The sequence below is a fragment of the Panthera onca genome, chromosome B4 (genome assembly GCF_046562875.1).
Source record: "Panthera onca isolate mPanOnc1 chromosome B4, mPanOnc1 haplotype 2, whole genome shotgun sequence".
In the NCBI taxonomy this organism is placed as follows: Eukaryota; Metazoa; Chordata; class Mammalia; order Carnivora; family Felidae; genus Panthera; species Panthera onca.
The window spans coordinates 34,787,174-34,801,164 of record NC_138345.1 but is presented as its reverse complement, the minus strand read 5'-3'; the positions used below and the strand labels follow the sequence as shown (position 1 = coordinate 34,801,164).

The window sequence follows — 13,991 nt, the reverse complement described above, 5'->3', positions numbered from 1 at the left end:
ACTCTTAAAAACTGAGAACAAACTGAGGGTTGATGGGGGTTGGGAGGGAGGGGAGGGTGGGTGATGGGTATTGAGGAGGGCACATTTTGGGATGAGCACTGGGTGTTGTATGGAAACCAATTTGACAATAAATTTCATTAAAAAAAAAGTTTGCCAACCCAGAGGTGCCTGGGTGGCTCAGTCGGTTAAGTGTCCTACTTCAGCTCAGTTTATGATCTCACAGTTTGTGAGTTCAAGTCCCACATCAGGCTCTGTGCTGACAGCTTGGAGCCTGGGGCCTGATTTGGATTCTCTCTCTCTCTCTCTCTCTCTCTCTCTCTGCCCCTCACCTGTTCTCTCTCTCTCTCTCTCTCTCTCTTATAAATAAACATTAAACATTTTTAAATAAATAAATAAATAAATGTTTGCCAACCTGGATCTATATAACTGAAAAACTTCTAGTTCTGTTGGTTCAAGATCTGGTTTGAGTCATCGCAATGGAGACTCATGATCTTTCATCCAGTTTCTAGTCCTAAGCCAATTCACAGATCCCGAGACCATTGGTTAAAGGGGAGACACTCTGCAGAATGGCCACAAGTATATACAGCAAACATTCCTCTAGGACTTCCCTGAGGATATCTGTAGCCATTTACCAGTAGCTGGGCACTGGAGCAAAGGAAATACCCAGACTATTAAGGGATCGGTAGATACAGGCTCTGAATTGAAGTTAATTCCTAAGAATCCAAAACACCACTGTGTCCCACCAGAGTGGGGGTTCATGGTGCTTAGATGATAGATATACACCTCACAGAACTGTGTCTGATCAAGGAACTAATTTGGCAGCAAAGAAAGTATAGCAATAGGCTCATGCCCATAGAATCTCCCACAATACTCCATTACCCAGAAGCAGCTGACTGAATTGAAAGGTGGAAGGGCTTACTGAAAACTCAGTTATAGTATCAATTGTGAGACAGCACCCTGAAAAGATGGGGTCTAACAGGCTAAAATACATGCTTTGAATCAGAAGCCATTATGTGGTGCTATCTTCCACACAGCCAGAATATATATACCCTCTGAATCAAAGAGTAGGAGGGAGAGAAGCTCCTCTCACTATTATACTTAAAAAAAAAAAAAAAAAAAAAAAACATTGGCAGAATTTTTCACTTCCCATTCAGCAACCATGAACTCTTCTGGTTTGGAGATCTTAGTTCCCAATGGGGAAGTGCTTCTATCAAGGGCATGATGGCTTTATTGATTTGGAAGATGAGACCACCACTTGGCTATGTGGGAATCTTTATGCTGAACCAACAGGCAAGGGGAAAAAAAGAGTTACTCTACAGACTGGAGTGATTGATCACAACTGCCAGTGAGAAATTGAGTTGCCCCTACACGTAGGGGACAAAGAAAACTATTTCTGGAACCCAGAATACTTCCAAGCCCAATAGTGAAGGTTAAGGGAAAACTATAGCCAACAAAAGGAAAAGTTAAGACTCTTGAAGATTCAGACCCTTCAGAAATGACAGTTTGGGTCACCCTATTAGGATATTTTGGGTTACCCTATTAGAAACTTAAGTTTCTGGCTCAGGGCAAAGAAAAACATAAGTAAGAAGGGAGAAATATCAACTATGACTTTGTGACCAATTACAAGGATTATATCAGTTTTACATATTTTCTTTTTGTGTACGTATTTATTTGTAAATTGTAACTATTTTCTTCTCTCTTATTCCTTCCCTTATTATTTTATATATACAAGTTGCTAAAAATTAGCTCTGTAGGGGCACCTGAGTGGCTCAGTCAGTTAAGTATCTGACTTAGGCTCAGGTCATGATCTCACTGTTTCTGTGTTAACAGCTCAGAGCCTGGAGCCTGCATCAGATTCTGTGCCTCCCTCTCTCTCTGCCCACCCCCCCTCAAAAATAAATAAAACATTAGGAAAAAATGTTTTAAGAAAAGAAAATTAACTTTATAATTTAGCCATTAAGTAACAAAATTTTCAATGGAACTATGACCAAATTTGAAAGTACTGAATACAGTCAGCAATGGGTATAATGTCTATTGTGACTATTTTCAGTTTGGAGAAAGTGTGAGCACTGCTTCCTTGTACAAAGAACAACTACAGCTTTGTTAGGTGGAAACAGAGTTGTTTCATTGTTGTTTAGAAGTTTAAATGTGTGCAGGAAGATACATATTGAAGCTGAGTTGCCCAAAGGATAGACTGCCAGTTACCAATTTATTATCTTTTTTTTTTTCCTGCCCCAGCTTTGTGATACAAGGGCTGGACCCTGTAAACACTTCTCCTTTGCCAGATGGTTTAGTGTTAAGATTTGTCATTAGATAAAATAGGTAATACTGGAAGGACACTAGGAGGCAATAGTAGAAAGAAGGGAATTCCTTCCAATGTGCTATTTCTTGGTGCAGCAGCCACCAAGTTCTGGTGTGTGGGAAGCTCGCTAGAACTCATCTAAGTAGCCCTATGGACTGGCTTCATTTGCACTCTCCGACAAGTGAGTCTGCTTCTACAGAGTAGCTCTGACCCAAGTTTGCCACCCTCTGGCAGATTTTCTCATCCCCCACAGGCTACATCTTCCTGTAGCAGTCATACCCTTCCCTCCTGGTTCATCTCCATCAGTCCTAGAAGCAGAAGCTATTTTCTGTGATTGCTACTTCCAGATCCCTTATAGTCCTCTTTTATCCCATTACATAGTTAATCACCTTTGACTACTTAGACTTTGCACCAAACTCTCCTTGTTCAAATTATTGGTGTCATTTCTGTTCCTGGTTAAACTTTGACCAATACACCACCTCAGAGCCCTTGCTCTTCCCTCTGTCTGAGACAGTCTTCATCTGGATAATTGCATGCTCAAATATAGCTGTTGACGGACTGCTGTCACTGTCCAGACTGTCCTTCTTGTAATTAAGCTAAAGTCTCTGATGCAGCCTCTATTCTGTGAAACAAGATGGCACAGATCCAACCACTGAGCACCATGCCTGCAACCAGGATAAGCCCAGGGAAAGGGGAAATGCAAGGTTTACTTGGGATATAAACCAGACCTTGAGTTTTGACTCTCAATAAACCTGCCTGAGAATAGTATTACCACTACCCACAAGCTCTAGGAATAGCATCAAGATTCTTTTAGAGCACAGGATTATACTCCATTTGTCCAAAAATGTATTTAGTGTCCCTACCATGTACCAGACACTCTTCAGGGCACTGGATATACAGCAACACTTGGCTCTGATTCACCCCTAAATTTTTTCACAGTTCCCTCTTCTACACAACTTCCAAGCATGCACTGGATAAAACCGCATCCACAGGGTGTGGCCTCCCCACAAATCCAGTTGAGTTTCAAAATGGGGCCTCAGAGGCCCCTGCACACAGTTGTGCTCAAAGACAGCCTAGGATGATAGTAGAAGGTGGCATCCAGCAGCACCAACTGCCAAGCTTTGTGCCTGGTGGAGACTGTGTGAGCCCAGCAAGTTCTCATTTTACAGTAGTATTGCAACAGGAGGTTCTGGAACCTCAGATCCCACCTGTACGACACCAATGCAGATCAAGGTGGATCATTCAGGAAAGTAAGAATCTTTCCAGGGCTGGCCTATGCAGGAGCCTTCTTATCTAGGCAGAAGGGTCAGAAGCAGCAGTCACCTTAGTCTCTGGCACTCTCTGCTAAAACTTATACAAGCCCCTCAGACTGTGACTGGGTCACCTGCTGGAAGAAAGCAAAGGAGTATTGTTTCCTGGGATGGAAGAAAAGCTGTGAAAACCACAGATGCATTAATGCTGAGACCAGCCAGCCTCCACTGGCTCTTATACCATTGTGGGGCCCCTGGGGTCAGTGTGTTAGTTTTCTATTGCTATGTAACAAATCTCCACAAACTTAGCAGCTTAAAACAACATGCATATATTTTTTAAGTTTATTTATTTGTTTTGAGAGAGACAGAGAGACTACGAGTGGGGGAAGGGCGGAGAAAGAGGCAGAATCTCAAGTAGGCTCCACACTATCAGTGCAGAGCCCAATGTGGGGCTTGAACTCACAAACCATAAGATCATGACCTGAGCCAAAATCAAGTGTCAGACACTTAAGCAACTGAGCCCCACAGGCACCCCAACATGCACATATTATCTCACAGTTTCTGTGGGTTAGGAGCCCAGGCATGGGTCCTCTGTGCACGGTTTTGCAAAACTGCAATCTAGGGGTAAGCTGGGCTGTATTCTCATCTGGAGGCTTGACTGGGGAAGAATCCACTTTAAAGTTCTTTCAAGTTGTGGGAAGAATTTAATTCCTTTGCAGTTGTATGACCCCATTTTCTGCTGGCAGTCAGCTGGGTGCCACTCTCAGCCCTAAGAAGCCGCCTGCAATTCCTTGCCATGAATGCCTCTTCAAAGCCAGCAAGGGAAAGTCTTGTTCTAATCTGCTAAAATAGAGTTATATATAATATGACATAATCAAAGGAGTGACATCTTATTGGTTAGAAGCAAGTCACAGTTTCTGCTTACATTCAAAAGGAGGGATTATACAAAGGCATGGATACCAGGAGGCAGAAAATCACTGGGGGAGACCTTGGGATCTGCCTGTCACAGTCAGCCTCAAAAAAATTCCAACTACATCCAACTAAGTAGTTTCGGAACATTATGCTTGCTTGGACAACACAGACTGTACCCAACAAGGTAAGGCTCTTGGCATTGCCCTCGTTCTTCATCTCACACGAAGCACCTGGAAGGAACCTAAGCCTCAGGCACAAGATGGCTACTCAAATTAGTTCTGGGGACAACTGCTTAGCACAGGATGAGGTAACTAGCCATACCTTCTCTGTAGCATATTCACTCTGATCCCCATCTTGTTGCCTCCCCCCAGATGTGGAGAGCTTTAGCCATATCTGTTCAAACCACCTTGTGCTTGCAAATAGCATGACTCAGCAGGGAGCCCAAAGCATTGTTAGTAACGTATGTGTAGACTTGACCTGAGCTTCAACATAACTCAAGATAAACAGGTACAGAAAAATAATAATAAAATTTTTTTAAAAAATAGGTCAGGTCTTGGAGAGAGACAAGATTCTGAACATAGTGAAACCCAGTGCACTGATTCCTCCAAACCTCATTCCCACCCTACCCACACTCATCCTCTCCCCAGTGGGATTCATCCAGATTTATTCAGTCTTCATTGGAGACTCAAGTGAGGTGGCAAGACTGCGCCCACACCTAGGAGCTTGAGTAACCTGCTCTGACAGTCCTGCTGAGAATTTTCCTGTAGAGAAGAATTACCTTCCCTTTATTTACAACCCAAATTGGGGAGGCCAGAGCACAAGTCAGCCAATCTCCTCTGAATCTTTAATGCTCTTAGTTCTAAGACTATGAAAGCTCTTCATGATTTGAAAATACTGGAAGGATGAAGTAGCAAGCTCAAGGCCACAGGCTTCTGGGAAGGACCAAATTAGATAACACATTTGAGAAAACTCTGAAATGTTATCGTGTGTACCACCCCCCCCCACAGTTAGACAACCTGAACCTGGCTGTAGAGAGAGGACACAAGAACAATAAATGTTTATTTTATGAAGGACTAAAGCAAAGAAACAGCAGGAAGAAGCCCTGCCCCAGACACAATATTTAAAGGAACACAAACTTCCTAGTGTAAGGGAGGAAAGACTCTCAATAAGAACTTCAAACATTAGTCAAGCCAAAATTTAGCACTGGCAAGCCCTTTTAGCAGGTAATGGTGGATGCTGTACATGAAGAAACCTGAACAGAAGAGGATGATCATGAAGGATAAGGTGATGAGGGTGTAGATGGACATTCGCTTCTCCATGGTCCCCCTGATCAGGCAGAAATAGGGTCCTGGACAGCTCTTGGTGCTGCAGTGAATGATGGCTTGGCTCACCAGGGGCAGGTGTTGGTACATGAGAAAAAATAAAAACACACACTGTGCACCAACCTGTAGGAGGAAGTAAAGGAGATACAAAAGCAAAAGCATCTTCTCCTGGTGGAAGTTCAGGATGGACCTCTTCGGGGAAGGGGCATGCTCCTGGATTCCCACCATGGAGCCCTCCTCCATTTCATCTGCTGCTGACTCCACTGACTTGGCTTTGATTTGCTTGTGCCGAATCTGAGCCATGAAGAATTCCATGAGGAAGAAGAGGGCCAAGAAAATAAAGAAAAAAAAGTACCAAATTCCCACTACAGGACTGTTAAAACTTTTTTCAAAACACTCAATCAAACAAGTATTGGTAATGTTGCCATGGCACCAGAAATCTTCATGGATGGGAACCCAGGGCATGCGGACCACGTACACCACCACTCCATACACAGCGATGAACCCAAACCACAGCTGTCGCCCAATATAGTAGCGGGATTTGTCACCAGCCACTGAGTGTAGCACAGGGATCAGTCCAGCCACTGCCGCTGCAGCCATCTCTTCAGAATCTCAAGGGACCACAGAATCCAAGACCAGGAGGACTCCTGACAGCACCTCAAGAAGGGCAGGAAAGGAAAGAAGAACACAGTGTCAGAACTTGCGAGCAGGCGGCCAAGAATCCTAAGCACATCCAAGGAGATGGCTCAGGTTTTAGATCTGCTACCAGCTGTCAGTTTCATATCTTTATACACATGCAATATTTGTGCCCCATGATATGGTTATTCCTCTCTCCACGTTTCAGCCTATGATAAAGGCTGTCCACTCTGGACACGCCCAACTGCACAACAGTTACATATCTCATCTTTCCTACTAGATTATCAGCTTCTGGATGTCAGGAGTCAAACTTTATTCACAGTTAAAATGTCCATATCATCCGGTGTAGATAATGACACATAAGGGTCTAATTAGACTTGATAAATGAACAAAAGGATGGAATGAATAAATGAATTTAACTATTCAGGTGTGTCTGGTTGTTCTAGAAGCCCTATGACAATCTCTATACTTTACTTTGTATCTTTGCCAGGAGATTTCCTAAGACTATAGAGAAAAATAGAACATTTCCTTTTCTTTCATGCACATGGCTTCTGTTCCATCCACAATTCTTCAGAGGGTACCTATCATCATACTTTATTGATACGACTACTACTAATAATACTCTTTAAGAGTCCCCTTCCCTGCTTTATGTTATTTTTGCTTCCCTTTCTTTATGTTCATCTGTTTTGTATCTACATATGAGTGAAGTTATATGATATTTGTCTTTCTCTGACTGACTTATTTCGCTTAGCATAATACCCTCTAGTTCTATCCATGTTGTTGCAAATGGCAAGATTTCATTCTTTTTGATTGCCGAGTAATACTCTATTGTGTGTGTATATACCTACATATATATATATATATATATATATATATATATATATATATACCACATCTTCTTTATCCATCCATCTGTCGATGAACATTTGGGCTCTTTCCATACGTTGGCTATTGTTAATAGTGCTGCTATAAACATGGGGGTGCCTGTGCGCCTTCAAAATAGCACACCTGTATCCCTTGGATAAATACCTAGTAGTACAATTGCTCGGTCATAGAGTAGTTCTATTTTTAACTTTTTGAGGAACCTCCATACTGTTTTCCAGAGTGGCCGCACAAGTTTGCATTCTCACCAGCAGGGCAAAAGAGATCCTCTTTCTCCGCATCCTCGCCAATATCTGTTGCTTCCTGAGTTGTTAATCTTGGCCATTCTGACAGGTGTGAGATGGTATCTCATTGTGGTTTTAATTTGTATTTCCCTGATGATGAGTGGTGTTGAGCGTTTTTTCATGTGTCTGTTAGCTATCTGGATATCTTCTTTGGAAAAATGTCTCTTCCTGTCTTTTGCCCATTTCTTCACTGGATTATTTGTTTTTTGGGTGTTGAGTTTATCTTTATAGATTTTGGATGCTAACCCTTTATCTGATATGTCATTTGCAAATATCTTCTCTCATTCTGTCAGTTGTCTTTTAGTTTTGCTAATGGCTTCCTTCACTGTACAGAAGCTTTTTATTTTGATGAGGTCCCAATAGTTCATTTTGGCTTTTGTTTCCTTTGCCTCCAGAGACGTGTTGAGTAAGAAGTTGCTGCAGCCAAGATCAAAGAGGTTTTTGCCTGCTTTCTCCTCGACGATTTTGATGGCTTCCTGACTTACATTGAGGTCTTTCATCCATTTTGAGTTTATTTTTGTGTAGGGTGTAAGAAAATGGTCCAGGTTCATTCTTCTGCATGTCGCTGTCCAGTTTTCCCAGCACCACTTGCTGAAGAGACTGTCTTTATTCCATTGGATATTCTTTCCTGCTTTGTCAAAGATTAGTTGGCCATACGTTTGTGGGTCCATTTCTGAGTTCTCTATTCTGTTCCATTAATCTGAATGTCTGCTCTTGTGCCAGTACCCTACTGTCTTGACGGTTACAGCTTTGTAGTATAGCTCGAAGTCTGGGATTGTGATGCCTCCTGTGTTGGTTTTCTTTTTCAAGATTGCTTTGGCTATTCGGGGTCTTTTCTGGTTCCATACAAATTTTAGGATCATTTGTTCTAGCTCTGTGAAGAATGCTGGTGTTATTTTGATAGGGATTGCATTGAATATGTAGATTGCTTTGGGTAGTATCGACATTTACCAATATTTGTTCTTCCTATCCAGGAGCATGGAATCTTTTTCCTCTTTTGTGTGTGTGTGTGTGTGTGTGTGTGTGTGTGTGTGTGTGTCTTCTTCAATTTCTTTCATAAGCTTTCTATAGTTTTCAGTGTATAGATTTTTTCACCTCTTTGTTTAGATTTATTCCTAGGTATTTTATGGTTTTTTGTGCAACTGTAAATGGGATCTTGATTTCTCTTTCTGTTGCTTCATTGTTGGTGTATAGGAATGCAACCGATTTCTGTGTGTTGATTTTATATCCTGCAACTTTGCTGAATTCATGAATCAATTCTAGCAGTTTTTTGGTGGAATCTTTTGGGTTTTCCATATACAGTATCATGTTGTCTGTGAAGAGTGAAAGTTTGACTTCCTCTTTGCTGATTTGGATGCCTTCTATTCCTTTGTGTTGCCTGATTACTGAGGCTAGGACTTCCAATACTATGTTGAATAACAGTAGTGAGCGTGGACATCCCTGTCATGTTCCTGACCTTAGTTTAGCTGAACTTAACTCTCAGTTCTTCCTTATTAAGGATGATATTAGCGGTGGGTCTTTCACATATGGCTTTTATGATCTTGAGATATGCTCCTTCTATCTCTACTTTCCTGAGGGTTTTTATCAAGAAAGGATGCTGTATTTTGTCAAATTCTTTTTCTGTATCTATTGAAAGGATCATCTGGTTCTTGTCCTTTCTTTTATTGATGTGATGCATCACATTGATTGTTTTGCAGACACTGAACCAGCCCTGCATCCCAGGTATAAATCCCACTTGGTTGTGGTGAATAATTCTTTTAATGTATTGGATCCGGTTGGCTAGTATCTTGTTGAGGATTTTTGCATCCATGTTCATCAGGGAAATTGGTCTGCAGTTCTCCTTTTTAGTGGGGGTCTCTGTCTGGTTTTGGTAATACTGGCTTCATAGAATGAGTTTGGAATTTTTCCTCCAATTTCTATTTTTTGAAATAGTTTCAAAAGAATAGGTGTTAGCTCTTCTTTAAATGTTTGGTAGAATTAGAAAGCCATCTGACCTGGGCTCTTGTTTTTTGGGAGATTTTTGATTACTAATTTGATTTCTTTACTGATTATGAGTCTGTTCAAATTTTCTATTTCTTCTTGTTTCACTTTTGGTAGTTTATATGTTTCTAGGAATTTGTCCATTTCTTCCAGGTTGCCCAATTTATTGGCATATAATTGCTCATGATATTCTCTTCTTATTGTTTGTATTTCTGCAGTGTTGGTTGTGATCTCTCCTCTTTTGTTCTTGATTTTATTTATTTGGGTCCTTTCCTTTTTCTTTTTGATCAAACTGGCTAGGAATTTATCAATTTTGTTAACTCTTTCAAAGAACCAGCTCCTGGTTTCATTGATCTGTTCTACTGTTTTTTTATTTCAATAGCATTGATTTCTGCTCTAATCTTTATTATTTCCTATCTTCTGCTGATTTGGGGTTTTATTTCCTGTTCTTTTTCCAGCTCCTTAAGGTGTAAGGTTAGGTTGTGTATCTGAGAACTTTTTTCCTTCCTTAGGAAGGCCTGGATTGCTATATACTTCCCTCTTATGACAGCCTTTGCTGAGTCCCAGAGGTTTTGGACTGTGGACATTTTAATTTCCTCTTTAACTTCTTCATTAGCCCATTCGTTCTTTAGTAGGATGTTCTTTAGTCTCCAAGTAGGTGTTGTCTTTCCAAATGTTTTATTGGGATTGACATTTGAGTTTCATAACATTGTGGTCTCAAAACAGGTATAGTCTGATCTCGATCTTTTGTACTTGTTGAGGGCTGATGTCCCAGTGTGTGATCTATTCTGGAGAATGTTCCATATGCACTCGAGAAGAATGTGTATTCTGCTGCTTTAAGATGAAATGTTCTAAATATACCTGTTAAGTCCATCCAGTCCAGTGTGTCATTCAAAGCCATTGTTTCCTTGTTGATTTTCTGTTTAGATGATCTGTCCATTGCTGTAAGTGGGGTGTTGAAGTCCCCTACTATTATGGTATTATTGTCAATGAGTTTCTGTATGTTTGTGATTAATTGATTTATGTATTTGGGTTCTTTCACGTTGGGGGTATAGATGTTGGGACAGTGGGAAAACAATGCACATACTATTTACAAATAAGTGTCCATTTATAGCAGAGTGCCTAGCACATAGTAAATGCCCAGTATGTGCATGTGGATGTCCCTTGTTAGCAAACATGGTTGTTCTCCAGGGTCCACTGGGACCTTTGCCTGTGGGGAGTCCACACAACCTACCAAATGTCTTCTCAGCAGAGGAACCACTTCTCCCTATGTGGCCCGAGGATCCCTCGGACCTCACTGTCTGCTCCTGGGGATTCACTGTTCCCACCAGAGCTCCACCAGGTATCAAGTCATGGACTTTCAGACTCTGTTCTCTCCTGTTCATTGAGTCATAATGGTATCCACACCCTCTCCTTTCTCCTTTCTCCCTTTCTTATTAATTCTCTTATGGGTGTTTCCACTCTTTCTCTTTTTCTCCAGCTATTTTCAGGGAGAGGGCTTTTCCTGTACTCTCCCCACTGTCTCTGTCCTCTCTCCACAAGCAAAAACAGGTCCCTACCTTCCGTGGCTTCTCTCTCCCTCAGTTCACCTCTCTGTGCCATGTACCTGCTGAGTTCTGTGGTTCAGTTATGCAGATTGTTGAGTTAATCCTCAGATCAATTTTTTAGGTGCAAGATGGTTTCGTGTTGATCTAGCTGCATTTCAGGGAAAAGAGATGTAAAAAACTTCCATGCTGCTCAGCCATCTTGACCTTGACCTTTCTTAAATCTTTTTATTAGCTTAATTTGGGTAATCATCAATGGTTGTCCTGTTTTACATGTGTTCTTGTACATGGCAGTGACCAATCATTTAATTTGAGATTTAGAATATTTAACAAATTTTGAGGAGTTTTTTGTGATGAAATACACATTAAGACAGAATCTACCATTATGATCATTTTGAAGTGTACACTTCTGTGACATTGAGTACGTTCACACCCTTGTGCAACCATCATCACCATCCACCCCCAGAACTTTTTCATCTTCCAAGACTGAAGCTCTGCCCGTAAACAATAACTCCCTTTCGCCCCCCACTCTCTCTGAATCCCTGGAAACCACAACTCTACTTTCTGTCTCTATGAGTTTGAATACTCTGAGAACCTCCTCTAAGAGAAACCATGCCATATTCATCCTTTTGCGACTGGCTTATTTCACTTAGCATAAAATCTTAAAGTTTCATCTACATTGTAGCAGGTGTCAAGTTGTCCTTCCTTTTAATGGCTAAATAATATTTCACTGTATGGAAATACTACATTTTGCTTATATATACATTCATTGATGGACATTTGGGTTGTTTCCACTTTTTGACTGTTGTGAATAAAACGACTATACCACACTGAGATATCACCTCACGCCAGTCAGAGTGACTAAAATGAACAAATCAGGAGACTATAGATGCTGAAGAGGATGTGGAGAAATGAGAACCCTCTTGCACTGTTGGTGGGAATGCAAACTGGTACAGCCACTCTGGAAAACAGTGTGGAGGTTCCTCAAAAAATTAAAAATAGATCTACCTTATGACCCAGCAATAACACTGCTAGGAATTTACCCAAGGGATACAGGAGTGCTGATGCATAGGGGCACTTGTACCCCAATGTTTATAGCAGCATTTTCAACAATAGCCAAACTATGGAAAGAGCCTAAATGTCCACCAACTGATGAACGGATAAAGAAATTGTGGTTTATATATACAATGGAATACTACTTAGCAATGAGAAAGAATGAAATATGGCCTTTTGTAGCAACGTGGATGGAACTGGAGAGTGTTGTGCTAAGTGAAATAAGTCATACAGAGAAAGACAGACACCATATGTTTTCACCTTATATGGATCCTGAGAAACTTAACAGATCATGGGGGAGGGGGAGGGGAAAAAAAGTTACAGAGAGGGAAGGAGAGTCTTAAATACTGAGAGACTCTTAAATACATAAGAGACTCTTAAATACTGAGAACAAACTGAGGGTTGATGGGGAGTGGAAAGGAGGGGAAATTGGGTGATGGGCATTGAGGAGGGCACCTTTTGGGATGAGCACTGGGTGTTGTATGGAAACCAATTTGACAATAAATTTCATATTAAATAATAAATAAATAAATAAATAAATAAATAAATAAATAAAACGACTATTAACATGGATGTACAGATATGTTTGCCTTTCCAGTCACTTCTTGTGAGTATATAACAAGAAGCAGAATTACTGGATAACATGGTAAATCTATGTTTAATTTTTTTGAGGGATCACCACAATGTTTTTCATAGCATCTGTGCCTTCTGCATTCCCACCAGCAATACATAAGTGTTCTAATTTCCCCATGTCCTTGCCAAAACTTGTTGTTTTCTGGGGTTCTTTTTAAATGCTTTGCATTTTACTAAAAAATTGTCACAGCTAGTGCTGAAAAGTCTTCTTCAAAGGTGTCTGAGACTCAGCAATATTTCTAAATTACTCCCAAGAATCAGGTCACATCACTCAAACAGTCATACATAGGAATGAGAGGCAGGCTCCAGAGTGAGCTCATGCCTACCAAGAGCAGTGGTTGATCAAGGAGAAGAGCCAAAGGGGGTAGATGGGACAGTGGGAAAACAATGCACATAGTGGGCATTTACTATGTGCTAGGCACTCTGCCATAAATGGACATTGATGTGTCATTTATTCTTTAGAACAACCTTATGAGATAAATATTCTCAATTTCTAGACAAGAAAACTGAGATTTAGAATGGCTAAGTAACTCCCCCATGATCATTATATAGCCAAGTACATGGAGAAGTCAGGATTAGAAACCAGAGTGTCTAACTTGGCAGCCTAAACTTTGGATTTCATCTGCTTTGCAAGCGCATGGTCCAAAGATAACAAGGAGGAAAGGAGGAAGGCCATAGTGGGTCTCCGAACCCTCACCTGCCAACTCTCATGGGAAATAAAACAGTTGGTGGTCAGACTCACAGATCTTTGCTTTCCTTCCTTCAGAGACAGTTTTGTGGCCAAATCCCAGTCACTCAAATTGAAGCATCAAATCTCTGGTAACACGTGTTTAGTGGTGACTAAAAGGGCAGGTTTTTACTGCAGTGGCTGGAGGAGTGAATCAGGTCTGGACCATTTGTGTCCCTGCTTCTGCTGCCACAGCTCTGAAGCCCTGCTTTTTCTCTCCTCTCCTATGTAAAACCTGGTGGTCAACAGGAAACCTCTCCTTCCTCACCAACTGTTCCTCTCCTTAGAATCTCTCAGCTAGCTGCCCCATTGGCTATGCCACCTGCCTGTCTTCACAGCCTCTACAAATCATCACCCTCAGAAAAGCAGGTGTAGGAGAACCTTCAGATCAAGTATTCTATAGTGTAGAATGGAGGGTTTGTACAGGGTCAGGAGCCTGCTTGGAAGATTGAGCCAGGGCCCTGGT

The 13,991-nt window shown here is 41.3% G+C and overlaps 1 long non-coding RNA gene across 1 annotated transcript; it reads right to left on the bottom strand.

The window, feature by feature from the left end:
- Positions 1-5,491: 5,491 nt before the first annotated feature.
- LOC144616830 (uncharacterized) lies at positions 5,492-13,789 on the bottom strand. Its single transcript, XR_013556565.1, has 2 exons — positions 13,541-13,789; positions 5,492-6,443 (listed from the first exon to the last, which is right to left on the bottom strand). It is a non-coding gene; the product is annotated as an uncharacterized LOC144616830 (long non-coding RNA).
- Positions 13,790-13,991: the final 202 nt, after the last annotated feature.